Source organism: Crocodylus siamensis, chromosome 14 (assembly GCF_052110815.1).
Source record: "Crocodylus siamensis isolate JL-2025a chromosome 14, ASM5211081v1, whole genome shotgun sequence".
Taxonomy (NCBI): domain Eukaryota; kingdom Metazoa; phylum Chordata; order Crocodylia; family Crocodylidae; genus Crocodylus; species Crocodylus siamensis.
In genome coordinates, this window is record NC_143408.1 from 4,623,284 (window position 1) to 4,635,952 (window position 12,669).

General features: G+C 45.7%; 1 protein-coding gene across 2 annotated transcripts in view; it reads right to left on the minus strand.

Annotated features, from left to right (window-relative positions):
• The window catches only part of KDM4B (lysine demethylase 4B), a 152,370-nt gene extending 141,047 nt beyond the window's left edge, over positions 1 to 11,323 (minus strand). For both annotated transcript variants that reach the window (XM_090028106.1, XM_090028105.1), the window contains exon 1: positions 11,169 to 11,323. The gene's annotated coding sequence lies outside the window, so the exon portion shown is untranslated. The remainder of the gene's footprint in view (positions 1 to 11,168) is intronic.
• Positions 11,324 to 12,669: the final 1,346 nt, after the last annotated feature.

Below are 12,669 nucleotides of genomic sequence, written 5' to 3' on the forward strand. Positions count from 1 at the left end.
CTCCTCTTGCTGCAACTTAAGACCACAGCTCCTTGTTCTGTCATCTGCCACCAGGGTAGGACTATTTAAAAAAAAGTTAAATTAATCATGATTCCTTCATTCTTTTTCCCCTAGTACATTCTGTGTTTTTCCTCCTTGATAAAAAAGTCCTAAAATGTTACCAGCCATTGGTACTTTGTGTTTAGCATTAACTGCAAGGAAACATTACAACCTGTCCCCAGAAACCTTACACCAACACATACAAACGTTACAAGAGGGTTTGTTGGCAACAACTCAAAGTGACTTAGAAGCAAAAGTCCCATTAAAGGTTTGGAGGACTGTGCTCTACAGTCATGTAGGCAGCTGAAAATCCTGCATCTGTTGATGACCAAAAGCCCTATAAGGCTTAAAATCTGAATCCCATAAACACATTTAAGATCAACTGAGTTGTCCTTGGGAAAGTCCCTCGATTTGAAAGTGTGCAGACAAATCATTGCTTTTCACTGATACAGCCCTGGACCTCCGAAGGATTGTTTTGTGGGCGATAGCTTTTATTGGACCAACTGCATGGTTAGGATTAAGTTAGACAAGCTTTCTAATGCGTCACTCAGGTGATAATGATCCTCCTCCCTTTTGATAGGGCTTGATTTTCCATTAATCAACTTCTTTTCTCCTGCTAACTCTTTGCTACCCCTGGGAATATTTTCCCCTCCACAATTTCACAGCCCAACCCACTATTTTTATTCACTGCTCTGTGGGTGGCTTTCTTCAAACCTGATGAAGAATGCCTTGCATCAAAAAGCTTGCCTAACTTTCGCCCAACCATGCAGCTATCCCCCAATAAACTCCTTGCCCCTCTCATAATTCCTCGACCAAAGCTACATCATCAATCCAACACTACCCTGGGCTTCTGTATTTTCCAGCAGGTCTAATTAATATCACTGATCATAGATGTGGTGCAATGACATGGCTTTTGACAACTTTGGCTCTAGACAGATTATTTTAGAGAATAAGAGTCTACCTTTATTCAGTGCAGTGCTACTGTTCGTTCAATGCTGTGACCTGGGTAAGTGGTAAGAGGCAATTTTGTAAACCAAAATGGGGTTGCTACAAGACTACGGAAACAACTGAGGTACTTGGCAATCACACAGACTGGAGATTATGCACTAAAATGACTCCTGTTGACAAAACCATACCAAGACTAGATGACTGCAGCCTCTAGCCTTACTTAAAAATTAATAAGTCTGAAAACAGGGCTTCAAATACCTAATGTAATTAAATGAAAGGACAACCTCTAGTCCATCCAGCCAGAAAAGGTTAATCATTCCTCTGGTGGCAATTTCTCTGCTCCTCCCATCAAGGAGAGCCTATATAATTGGAGCTGGTACACACTTAATAGATCCAGGGCTATCTGTGCTCATCAGTGCAATCTGCCCTTTTACTACAGAACAATGAACCTACTAACCATTTAATATAATCAATGCAGACAACAAACATCCCTGCACTTGTCTAAGTCCAGTAAAAGTGTTGTTAACAGTTAAGAAAATTAACTTTCACAGCTCATTACACTACCCAAGAATCCGAGAGCAGTGAATCACACACCTTTAAAGGAGACAGACATATGCAGTCTTGGAGGACATTGTGCTGGAAGTGAAACAAAGCACAAGGAGTCCCAGATGGAGAAGAGGGGCTTCAAATGAACAACAGCAGATCAGAAGACAGCCAAATCAAATAGCTCAGACAGTTGAAAATTAAAAAGAAAAGAAACACACCCACAAGCAAAAAAAAAGCACTTGGTTTTAACCATGGGAAAGTAGTCTGAGGTCAGCCCAGACCTCCTTTCCAAAAGTGTATCTTGTACACCTGAGCAACAGGAGGTACCACAATGCATACACTACCCATTTCTCAGTGGTTAAAAGAGGTACTTAGGCCCAATATTTTAACTTTCTGGACCAAAAAAGCCTACTTTCTTTCCAGTTTCCAATAACAATAGTTTGGATTCAGATGCTCTCACTACTTTTGTAAGTCAAGCTTTGTGCAGTACAGCAAAGAAAAAAAACCTGAATGGACTATAAATACAACTTTAAACTCTCCAGGCCAGTTTTCTGAGGTTGTCAGATGAGTCAGTTCTCTCCTGGACTAACAATACATTTTCCTGAAGAGTCAGTGTGTCTACCCCAAGCCTCTCAAGTTTACACCCCACTCATCCCTGAATTATCTGAGCAAATATGCTGCAGCTTATTCAAGGCAGTGACTACAAGAAAAAAGAAATCTGGACTCCTGTTCCAACGAATCTTCCAGATGTGATGAAAACTAGTCAGAAATCCAGGACTGTCTTCCTACGTCTGCCAGCAGCTCTAATGACTGGTCCTATTGCTATTTTCTCAACAGCACAAAAGTGGACTTAACAAGTTCAGTCGGTCACCCCATGGGCATCAACAAAACTGTCAGTCACATCGTTTTCATGCTACTCATTGGAAACATAGCAGCAATGGCTTGAAAAAATGAGAAAGACCCCATCACTTAAAATAAAGCGCCTAAAGGAAGGAGGAGGTAAAGGCAATCCCTCTCTGGTAGTAGCAACCTGGAGGGCTCTGGACTAGAAGAGAAAGCTTCCACCCAAAAGGAGACGGCCCCAACGATCAAAAAGCACTCAATAGCCACAGGCTGATACAAGGACTCTCCCGCCCCCCTGCAAACATCATGGGAGGAAGGGGGTAGAAGTTGGAGTAAGGTGCCAGCTGCCCAAAAACACTTTGCAGGTTACCTTTAAGAGGACAACCTTTCTTATCGCTGCTCAAAGTGCTGCACAAGCCCACAGCACCCCCTAGCCACGCCAAGCTAAACTTTTAAAACTATGTAAATCTCACAATATTAGGAGCAGGAACCTTAGGGCTTGCCTCTGCAGAGAAGGTTCCCAGTATAATTATACTAGTGCAGCACTGTGCGGACAATAACAGTATTCCCAAGGGGCCTTACACAGGTATAATGACAGCAGGAGAGTCACAGCAGTAAATTTTCCCATGCCCGCAGTTATCTAGGCAACAAAGAAGATGAAGCTGCACAGTGCAGCCTCATCTCCCACTGCATTTCAAATGAAATATTAGTAACTGAGGGGTTTCATTCAGCACCTAGTTCTTCCATGAAATTTTCCCCAAGCTCCCCTACTACTGTAGTTCCAGCAATGCCAATGTGGAGGGGCAGAGACTACCAGGAAAGCAGATCCAAAGTACAGTAAGAGGCACAAGACCAGGAGTCAATTATTTTACTAAACTCCAGAGCTACAACTAACCTTGACTCAGCCACTTCTCTGAGCCCGCTTTGCCTCCTAACCTCAGATCAGGGGTCAGCAACCCCTGATTGGGGTCAGCAATCTTTGGCCCCCAGGCCAGACTCAGCCTGCAAAGAGATTGCATCTGTCCTGAAAAGCTAAGACAGAAAGGAAAGGGCTACATGGGGAAGGCAGGACAGGTTCGCTTTAGGACTGACTGAGCTCCACTAAATCTGGCTCCCTGCTGCTAAAAGGTTTACCAGATTTAGACAGTAAACTCTTGAAGCAGGGGCTGTCTCACTATTGTTTCTACATTGCCTACCACAATAAGACTCTAATCTCAGCTGGGGCCTCTAGATACTGCTGTAATCCAGAGAATAAATCATAATAAGTCATTAAAATGTCAACAGCTGCAGGAACTCCATCCGCAACAGCAGTCTCATTGTCACTCCTACCAGTGACGGTCCACTGCTGCTAATGCGATGCTGGGGAAGAGTTTGAGAGTCTTCAGGGTAGACTTGATATATTAAAGAGCATAAATCAAGGTCTCTTCTGGCACCAGAGCAGAGTATAGGAACGCAGGCAGCAGCCACCACCACCCAGCTGCCAGAGAGCTCACACACCATGTGCTTTGGATGGCGCTGCCTGGCTCCTCGCCAGCCAGGCTGCCAAGCACACAACATATCCTGGTTAGACACTGGTTGCTGAAGGGAGCCTGGTCAGAAGTGTTGTAAATCCACTGGTAGAAAGCAAGGGAGTTTGGACTACAAGCACTCTTCTGCTGGACTTCTACAGGTAAAACCCTGTAGTGTGGACAAGGCCGTAAATCCCAAAACGTTAAAGGAAACTTGCATAGCAAACCAGACTTCACTGATGTGAAATACCGAATGCACAGGCATGTAAGCTGCCTTAGCTCAATTCAGTAACAAAACCACTTAAGCCTGATTTAAATCTGCTCAGCACACTGGTCCAAGTTCTCCTTAATTTAGGCAAGCAATAAACAGACCTTGTAAAGACTGGTAATTAAAGGGCACCACCGACATTTTAAAGCCACTTGAAAATTCACTTAACCGTCCATGATGAAGAATGACTCAAGCTCACACAAATAAAAAATAGGACCGAGGTGCAAGTGCTCAACACTTTTTCTAGGTGTACTTCACACACAGGAGTGGGGGGCGGGGTTCCTCTCTTTTAACAAAACCCTAAATTGCAAAAAGTAACAGAGGAAGAACTACAGGAAGCTCACGAGGATCTCAGACTATGTCACCTCTACACAGTGTTTTGTAGTTTATTTAAGAGCATCAAGTTAACCTACTAAAAGATCAAATGGCTCAGTGCAGCCAGTATCACTACAGGCAATTGGACTGTACAGTTCATTTCAAATAAAGTGGTGCTTCGATCCCAATGGGATAGCTGGAGCTGTCCTCTGCTGCTTTGTGAGGAGGAGCAAACTAATAAAGAGAAGTGGCAACCACACAACTGGAAGCTGAAGCCAGGACCACGTACTGACCCATTGAGGGTTACTGCTCAAGTTCCATTATCTCCACATCCACGGCTTTGTTCAGACTAGAAGGGAAAACGAGCAGTATTTTGTAGTAGCTTATCTGAGCTAATTCCACTTGACTGGTGGTAAAGGGACCAGGAGGTTCAACTGAGTTGATATTTCCACCAAGTTAATGCACCTGGAAGACATACCTTTCCTCCAAGAGTTGAGAGCAGCAGCCCCCGACTCACGACTCAAAGCCAACAGACTGCCTATGAGGCAATGCTCATGTTGCTCAGAGCCACAGGAAATCTTGCTTTCCACAGCACCAGTCCAAAAACGCCTGTGATATGCATGTGTGCGCACACATGCTTGCATTTTGGTTGGTCTACAAGGTGCAAATCTATGGCCTTAGCCTCGTTAGCCTGAAGTCAAGCAGAACCACATCTTTCCACAGTTATACAAATTCCACCTGGCTAGGAGGAAGAACCAAGCACAACATTCCCCGCAGCATGATATTGCCTCAATATTGTTGCCCACAGGCCAGCAAAAAGCAGAACTCACTGGTTAATAAGGTTCAGGACACCCACTCTTTGCAGTCAAAACTAACTGTGTGCAAAGCAAGGTGCCAATCTGCATAACTTTACACAAAAGGAGACTGTCAGCGCATCCAAGAATTGCCTTCTGGCTGACAACAGCACCAGGATAAACACAAGAAAGAGCTGCATAAATGTTAGAGGCTGCACTGCTAACCTGGATGTGAAGTGCTGCCACTGTTCCCAATTTCCCTGCCGGCAAACAATTTGGAGTGGAGAATGCATGAAATGTCCGAGCACCAAGACTGCGGGCTTCCTGCAGAGCACTCCATGGGAAGGCAAGGCGAGGAGAGGAGGGAACAGACAGACAGACGAACTGACCATCTTTCTTATACTCCTGGTTAGGCAGGCAATACTTCTAAGATCTCTTGTCCACAGCTCCCAACTCAAAGTCTACAAGGCTGCAAAACGGACAATGTGATGCCAGTGGTCTAAAGTCTATTCTTGTTCCATCACCCTGCAATAAATGTGTATCATTATAACTTAAATACCGTACCACTCTATGCACATATGCAATTCCTAAAGCAGATTAACAGAATAAACAGATTTATTCCCAACTGTCCACCTACCAGGATTACAAACCTGCAGTAATAGTCTCAGCAATTTGTTCAACTTCTCCAACCTCGGTAGCCCGCTGGGATATTATTTCAGCCATTTGCTGTTCTGCCACTGGAACTATTTTAAATGCCGTTGCTGTCCTATTATAAATTCAAGTTCTTGTTTGCACTCTCGCACAAGGTGCTCACAGGCCCTGCCTACAGTGGGTGTGACACACTGACCCAGATTCGAAGCTTTAAGGCAGCCACATTGCCAGAAAAATGATCAGTGCAGATAGAGACTGAGCAAAATGAAAAAAGAGGAACCGAAGAACAGAGACTACCCTGCCTTCTCCTAGACACATACCTTAGCCAGAGCACCGCTTCTAAAACGAACCTTAAAAACACTTTCATGCAGGTAAAAATAATACTCACATGGATTAGTTTTGCACACAGAAGAAAAAAGCAGAGCCTCCAGAGCTGTAGTATATAAACCTTTGCTCCCCTAAATTTCAATTCCAAATACATTTTTCAAAGTTACAGCTATCACTGGAAATCCAAAATGTAACCAAAGTCTAGAAAAAGGCTAGTTTTCCTATCGAAGAGTGCATATAGACACTTCAAAATATGCAGTGTCAAAAGTGTCAGGAAGAAACTGCAACGCTGTACCTGCTGCCGTCTTAATCTGTAAAATGACGTTTTCCAGTTCAGCTTTTAAACCAATCTGTCCTCCAGCCCCACAGCTTCAAACCCTGAAACATGCATTAATGCCAACTACCAAAAGGTGCTGGTTGTTATGCCAAAACAGAAATACTTCTGTATTTTTTTCAATTGCATACAATGTCTTAAATGCCATAAAAGAGCCCATACCTACAAGCCTTGTTGGGTGCTCCGACTGGCTGCATCTTAGGCAGGCAAAGTTTCTTGGGTAGATGCGATATCTTTTATTAGACCCATGAACTAATTGGGAAACATGGGGAGACTGCTCCTGACTGCATCTTAATCACCATTTCTGACAATGAACATTTCAAGGAAGCCTCCTGATGAGCTCGATTCTGGCTATTTGTCCTCAAGCTGCCTCTTCACGACCCTCCAAATTCAAGTCTATGGGGCAGGGTAAAGAAAACCAAAACCAGTCGCCTGCCTCCATTGGAGTCCGAGAGAGGAGTTGACTAATCATTTGAAAGAGTGGGACTATGAGGTAGAAATAGCTTAAGCCATCTCCAGCTCCAGGCTAAGGAAGATTTATGCTACACCCAAAAAAGCATGCTAGGACATGGGGGCACGCTTTCTAGCATTTTCAGCCATTCGAATCACTCATAATCATGAAGCTTCATGGTTTATTAAATGAAATACAATATTTATACCAAGCACATTTAAAATAGCTATCCTATTACCATAACCTACTTGCTAATTGCTTTTAGGATACACATATAGAGTGAGCAAGTGACAGGTAAGGCTTTTCTTGATCTTGGACCAAATATTAAGTGACAAACAGAAGTAGCTTCCTGGACTAAGTTGGAAAGAGAGTATAAGTTGAGCTGCACAAATGCTGACTGGCTTAGTGCTAGTTGGGAGCAGTGGCACCATTAGTCTAGAAACCTTCTCCGACTGTCCCCCACCTGCACAGCTGTGACTTGCCACCAGTGGCCTGGTAAGCAAGGCCAGGACTAGGAGCTGTAGGAGGTCAGGAGGTAGAAAGTTTGCCCACAGAGAACAGGAGGGTGGAGAAGGGACCGCTGCATCTTGGGATACTAAAGGACTTCAACTTGGGCAGCACATGTGCGGGAAGAGGCCAGAATGAGGATCAGAAATAATCGTGCCCTGGAGTGGCATAATCAGTGCTTTCAGCCACTTTCAGGTATTAACGTGCGGACAAACCAAGGATTAAGAACTTGGGGAGCTGCCCAAAATTACCATGTAATAAAGCCCAAAGAGCCCATCCCTCCCTTAGCAATTGGTATCTGCATGAAGTAAACCCAGTGACATTGGACTTTGAGAGACCGAGTCCCATTCTTTATAGCCATCCTCACTTATGGCACCACAGGGTTTCATAAGTAAGGGTATAATAGTAAACAGTTCAAAAGCCTTTATTTAAAAACCCTTGGTTTGATCACTTCACCCAATAAAAGTTGTGCTTTAATAACCATATTCACTATTGTACAAATCTGTGTCAAAGAGTTCTGGAAACTTGAGGATTTGGCAGCCTGCAGGTCCATTATAAGGACAAGCCATTATTTAGTCTTTTAGGTAAGCATTAATAGCTGAAATTCAGATTTCTGTGCAGTTCCTGAATTATAAACCTATTACTTTGCATACCATGTTGCATGGTCACAGCAGCCACAGTGACATCCAAGTGTATTATATGAACCTCTTGCTACTGCTGCCATATATAATTTGACCGTAGGTGACAGATAAGTGATGTTATAATGAATGTAATGCTGTGCATAGATGCAAACAGGCGACCAATCGACAGAGGTGGCACATTGCAAAACACTTCACATATTCTACCCCAACAAACTAGCAAGTCAGGAATGAAGGGCTGGAAAATTCATTCATCATCTCAAATTTCTCAGTATTCTCTAGAATTCAACAAGAGATCACACCCATCCTATTTCTAAGCCCTTACCCTAGCAAAGAAACTTCACAATGTGTTAACTGATGCATGGCGGTCTCAGCCTGCAGCAAAATAATGCTATTATTTCAATCTAAGTGTGAACTTCCCTATTCATCTTAATGAGGTGTGAACTTTGAAGCCTAATTATGGCCCCTGAAATGCAAACGTATTGTTTACCATATCACAGCTGATCATCCTCCCAGAAAACATTATAAATGATATAATTGCTGATACACTACCAGAAAACTAACATGCTTATCCAGTGGGGCTGGATATACTGGTTTTGCCAAAATATTTTATCTTCAGAACAGTTCAAATTTTGAACGTGTAACTAGTTGCACATTCTTTTGATCATTTAATTAATCTAGTATCTACAGTTCAGCAAATAACACGCACTTCTACCGTCTACTACTGCATGACAAAAAGAAATCTCCAAGTGCAGATGGGTTTTCATTCCATTTGATCCCAAAACAGTTCAACCCCATATGCCAATAAACATTTCTGAGAGAGTCCATGCGTTTCAAAGTAGTAGCCAGCATTAGATGCAGGAGCATCTAAGTGAGCACTCCCTCCCCACCATCAACCTCACCCAAAAAAAATGTATACACTCATACATATACACATACACACACATATCTATATATGTGTGCGTGTGTGTGTGTGTATGCACACACAATGCACACACACACACACACACAACCAAGAACACCAAGAGCCAGAACACCTCTTGCAGAGGCTGATGTGCAAGGTTTACCGCTTGCTAGGCGTGATGGTGACACTTATGCAATGATAACCACATTTCATCTGCTCAAACAAAGGACTTTGCAGTGGGACAGAGGCAGAAGGTTAAAACATTTCCCTTGCAGACAAAAGCCTTGTGAACTGTCCCATAATACAGAACCACTGCTAATAAAAAGAATCAAATCCAACCAGCTACACCTTAGAAAACTGTTATCTCTATGACTAAATGATGAATATCCACTGACTCCAGGCTTTGGAAAGATCCATTTATCAAACTCAACGTTCCCACCTGCTAAATGGTTAGCACAACCTATTCCATTAACAAAGAACCTGTAAACCTTACATTTTGTATATTTTTGTGCTTCAAAAGACTTCACAAACACTAGATACTGTCACATGCAAGTTTCAGGTGCTCAATGGGACCAGCAAAACCAAAGAAATCCACTTACTAGCTACAATCCCTACAAATAACCACCTTCCTCCTCCTACCAAGCACTGAAAGATACAAAAAGTTTTGATTCTCCCCGCTTGCATACTTCTACTGCTTATGACAGTTTTTCCACACAGCAACAGCAAAGCAAAATATATCTAAAACAATGCAGCGATAAATACAAAAAGTTACAAAACTATAACAGTTTCAAGCTTTAAAAAAAAAAACACGCCCTGGAAAAAAGCCATCAAGATTTCAGATTAGTAGGGTTTCTTTAAAAACCAGAAGTTCTGAAAGGGGGAAACGAATTGAACTTTCTGGGGCTGAAGCAGAGTTATCCACGGAGGATAACTAGCTGTCATCAACTATCTGCACTGCCACAGCAACTAGGCACCCTAGTTATGGACCATGCGTAGTCCTGGGTAGTCATTTCTACCCGGGAGAACTTTTACCATCTTTTCTCCAATGCCCAATGAAGGGCGCTTGTGCCTGAAAGCCTGCCATGAAAGCATTTTTTTGCAAAGATCTTGGTGGTCTAATCAAAGATATCAAGTCTGCTATGAGTCCCCACTGCCTTTTAGTTATGGTTTGACAGGGGGGGTTGATGGTTATATGGCGTTTGATAGTTATAGGGGGCTTGATAGTTACATGGGTTTGTTATAGGGTGTTTGGTAGATAGGGAGGTTGATAGTGATAGGGAGTTTGATAAATAGGGAGCTTGATAGTTGTGGGGGGGGGTTGATAGATGGGGGTTTATTATAGCGTGTTTGATAGTTGTAGGGGGGTTGATACATAGGGGGTTTGATAAATATAAGGGGGTTTGTTATGGGGGGTTGATACCCTAGTGCTCGATACCCTGCAGAGACCGAACAAAACAGGTCCCTGCCCCAGGAGCAATACACATTCCCCACACCAGCCTTATTCCCCACACCAGCAATACACATTCCCCACACCAGAAGTTTGAAAAAAAAAAGAAAAATAGCTTTAATAAGCCCCCCCTCCCCCGCTTTTAATGCCAAATCGCATCAAGACGCCGCGACCCCCCAGGCAAGCGCTCCCTCCACGCACACGCATCGGCCCCACGAGGAGTCCCAGCCACGCGAAGACGAATGACAAGCCTGCAGCCGGCCTTCGGGACCCCCCCCCCCCCCATCTTCCCGATTCGCTCCCCCGTGCTGCAGGCGACCCCGCTCCGGGCAGTCCCGCGCCTGGCGGCGTCCGACCTGTCAGCGCCCTGCGCCAAGCGCTGCGGGCGGGTGGCCGGGCCGGGTCCCGGGGATTTATCAGCGGTTATTATTTGTCACCATTATCCCCTCCCCCCGCGGGGCTGGGGGCCGCGCTGGGACCAGGGGCCTTTTGTGCAAGGGGGTGAGGAGGGGGGCTCCGCGCGTCCCGCAGCGCGGGGTGTCGCCGGGCTCCGAGGCCGGGAAAGGCCCGGGCGGGGGCGGAGGCAGGCCCGGGCGGGGGTGGCGGCGGCGGCAGGCGCAGGCCTGGGCCCGGCCCCCGCGGCCTTACCTGGGCGGGCGCGTCCCGGCCGGCGGAGCCCCCGCAGCGCCGGGGCGGGGGGAGCGGGCGGAAAGGGGGGGCGCGATCGGCAGTATCCCACAGCCAGCACCTGCCGCCCGCCCCCCGCCGGCCCTCATTGGGCCGGGCCGCCACTGCCTCCGCCGCCATTGGGCAGCACGGCCGGGGACGGACAGCGGCCCCGCCCAATCGCCGTGCGGCTTGCCGAACAACAAGGCAAACGAGCCTCCTCATTGGGGCAGCCGTGCGGGGCAGGCCGCTGGGGCGCTCTGCCAATGCGGCAGAGGAGGGGGAGGGTAACCCCGCCCCTGCGCGCGTGCCCTTGGGCGAGATCCGAGTGGGAGCGAGGGGATTGGCTGGCGAGGACATCCATCAGGGTAGGCCGGCGCAAGGGAGCAGGCTCAGTTGCGGAGAAGTGAGTACGTGAGGAACTGCACAGCGGCGGGGGGAGGGGCAGGAGCGCGGGGGCGCCCCCTGCGGCCGGGCCGGGCCCTGCTGCGCGGGGCAGGGGCGAGCCGGGACTGGTCCCGTCCACGCGGGCCCACGACGCACAGCGCCGCCGTCCGCAACCACGAGCGACACGAAACACAAACACACAAAACGAAACAATTCAACACAAAAACTCACTTTGAAACAAAGCGCAAAATAGAACAAGCGGAAACAAAACCAAACACAACATACAATTTGAAACACAATACACTTTGAAACAAAAAATTCAAGCAAACAAAAAATCAAAAAAACCCCAAAAACCCACATCCCACAGTGCAAAATAAACTTGAAACAAAACAAAACCATTTGAAACAGAAACACAAAACACCATTTGAAACAATACAGCTGCAAGCACCGCTAGCAAATTTCTCCATTCAATCTGAAGTACCGCCAGCAAATTTTTGTCGTATGAAGTGACCGTAATGAACCTGCCTGCGCAGCCCATGGGCGGGCTGTCCGTGTAAGCGGGTTTACGTTCAACCACAGGTTTGCTGTGCAAGTGCAGGGGACAGCAACAGAGCGACATCTCCTTCCGCTCGTTGAAACGGGATGCGGAGTGCTGCATAGGAGACACTATGCGATTACAGCTTATAATAAGTATGGTACTTTACAGAAATGTCTCCATCGGCTTTGTTAAAAAAAAAGAAATTGATTTTTAGGGTTGAAAGCTCCTGAAATGCATGAGGCCAGCATAAAATCGTGGAACTGGATGTTCAGGTTTTTAATTGCTTTCTGGCTTGTGAGAGTTACTGCTTACCATTTCCAGTCTCTACAACCATAGGTTCTATATTTAAATGAAGGTATCGCCTCTACCAACGCTGACTGCATATTTAAACAAAGGAGCAAACCAAAGTGACTTATGACTCCAGCAGCTGGGACTTTAAGGTGATACTATGCTGGTTACATTGAAAAGTGTATGCTTTAAAGCCTGTTGGGAGGTAAGTAATCATCAGTTGGCTATTATAAAAGCAGTGCTACCACCACACTATCGCCTGGCCCCGTT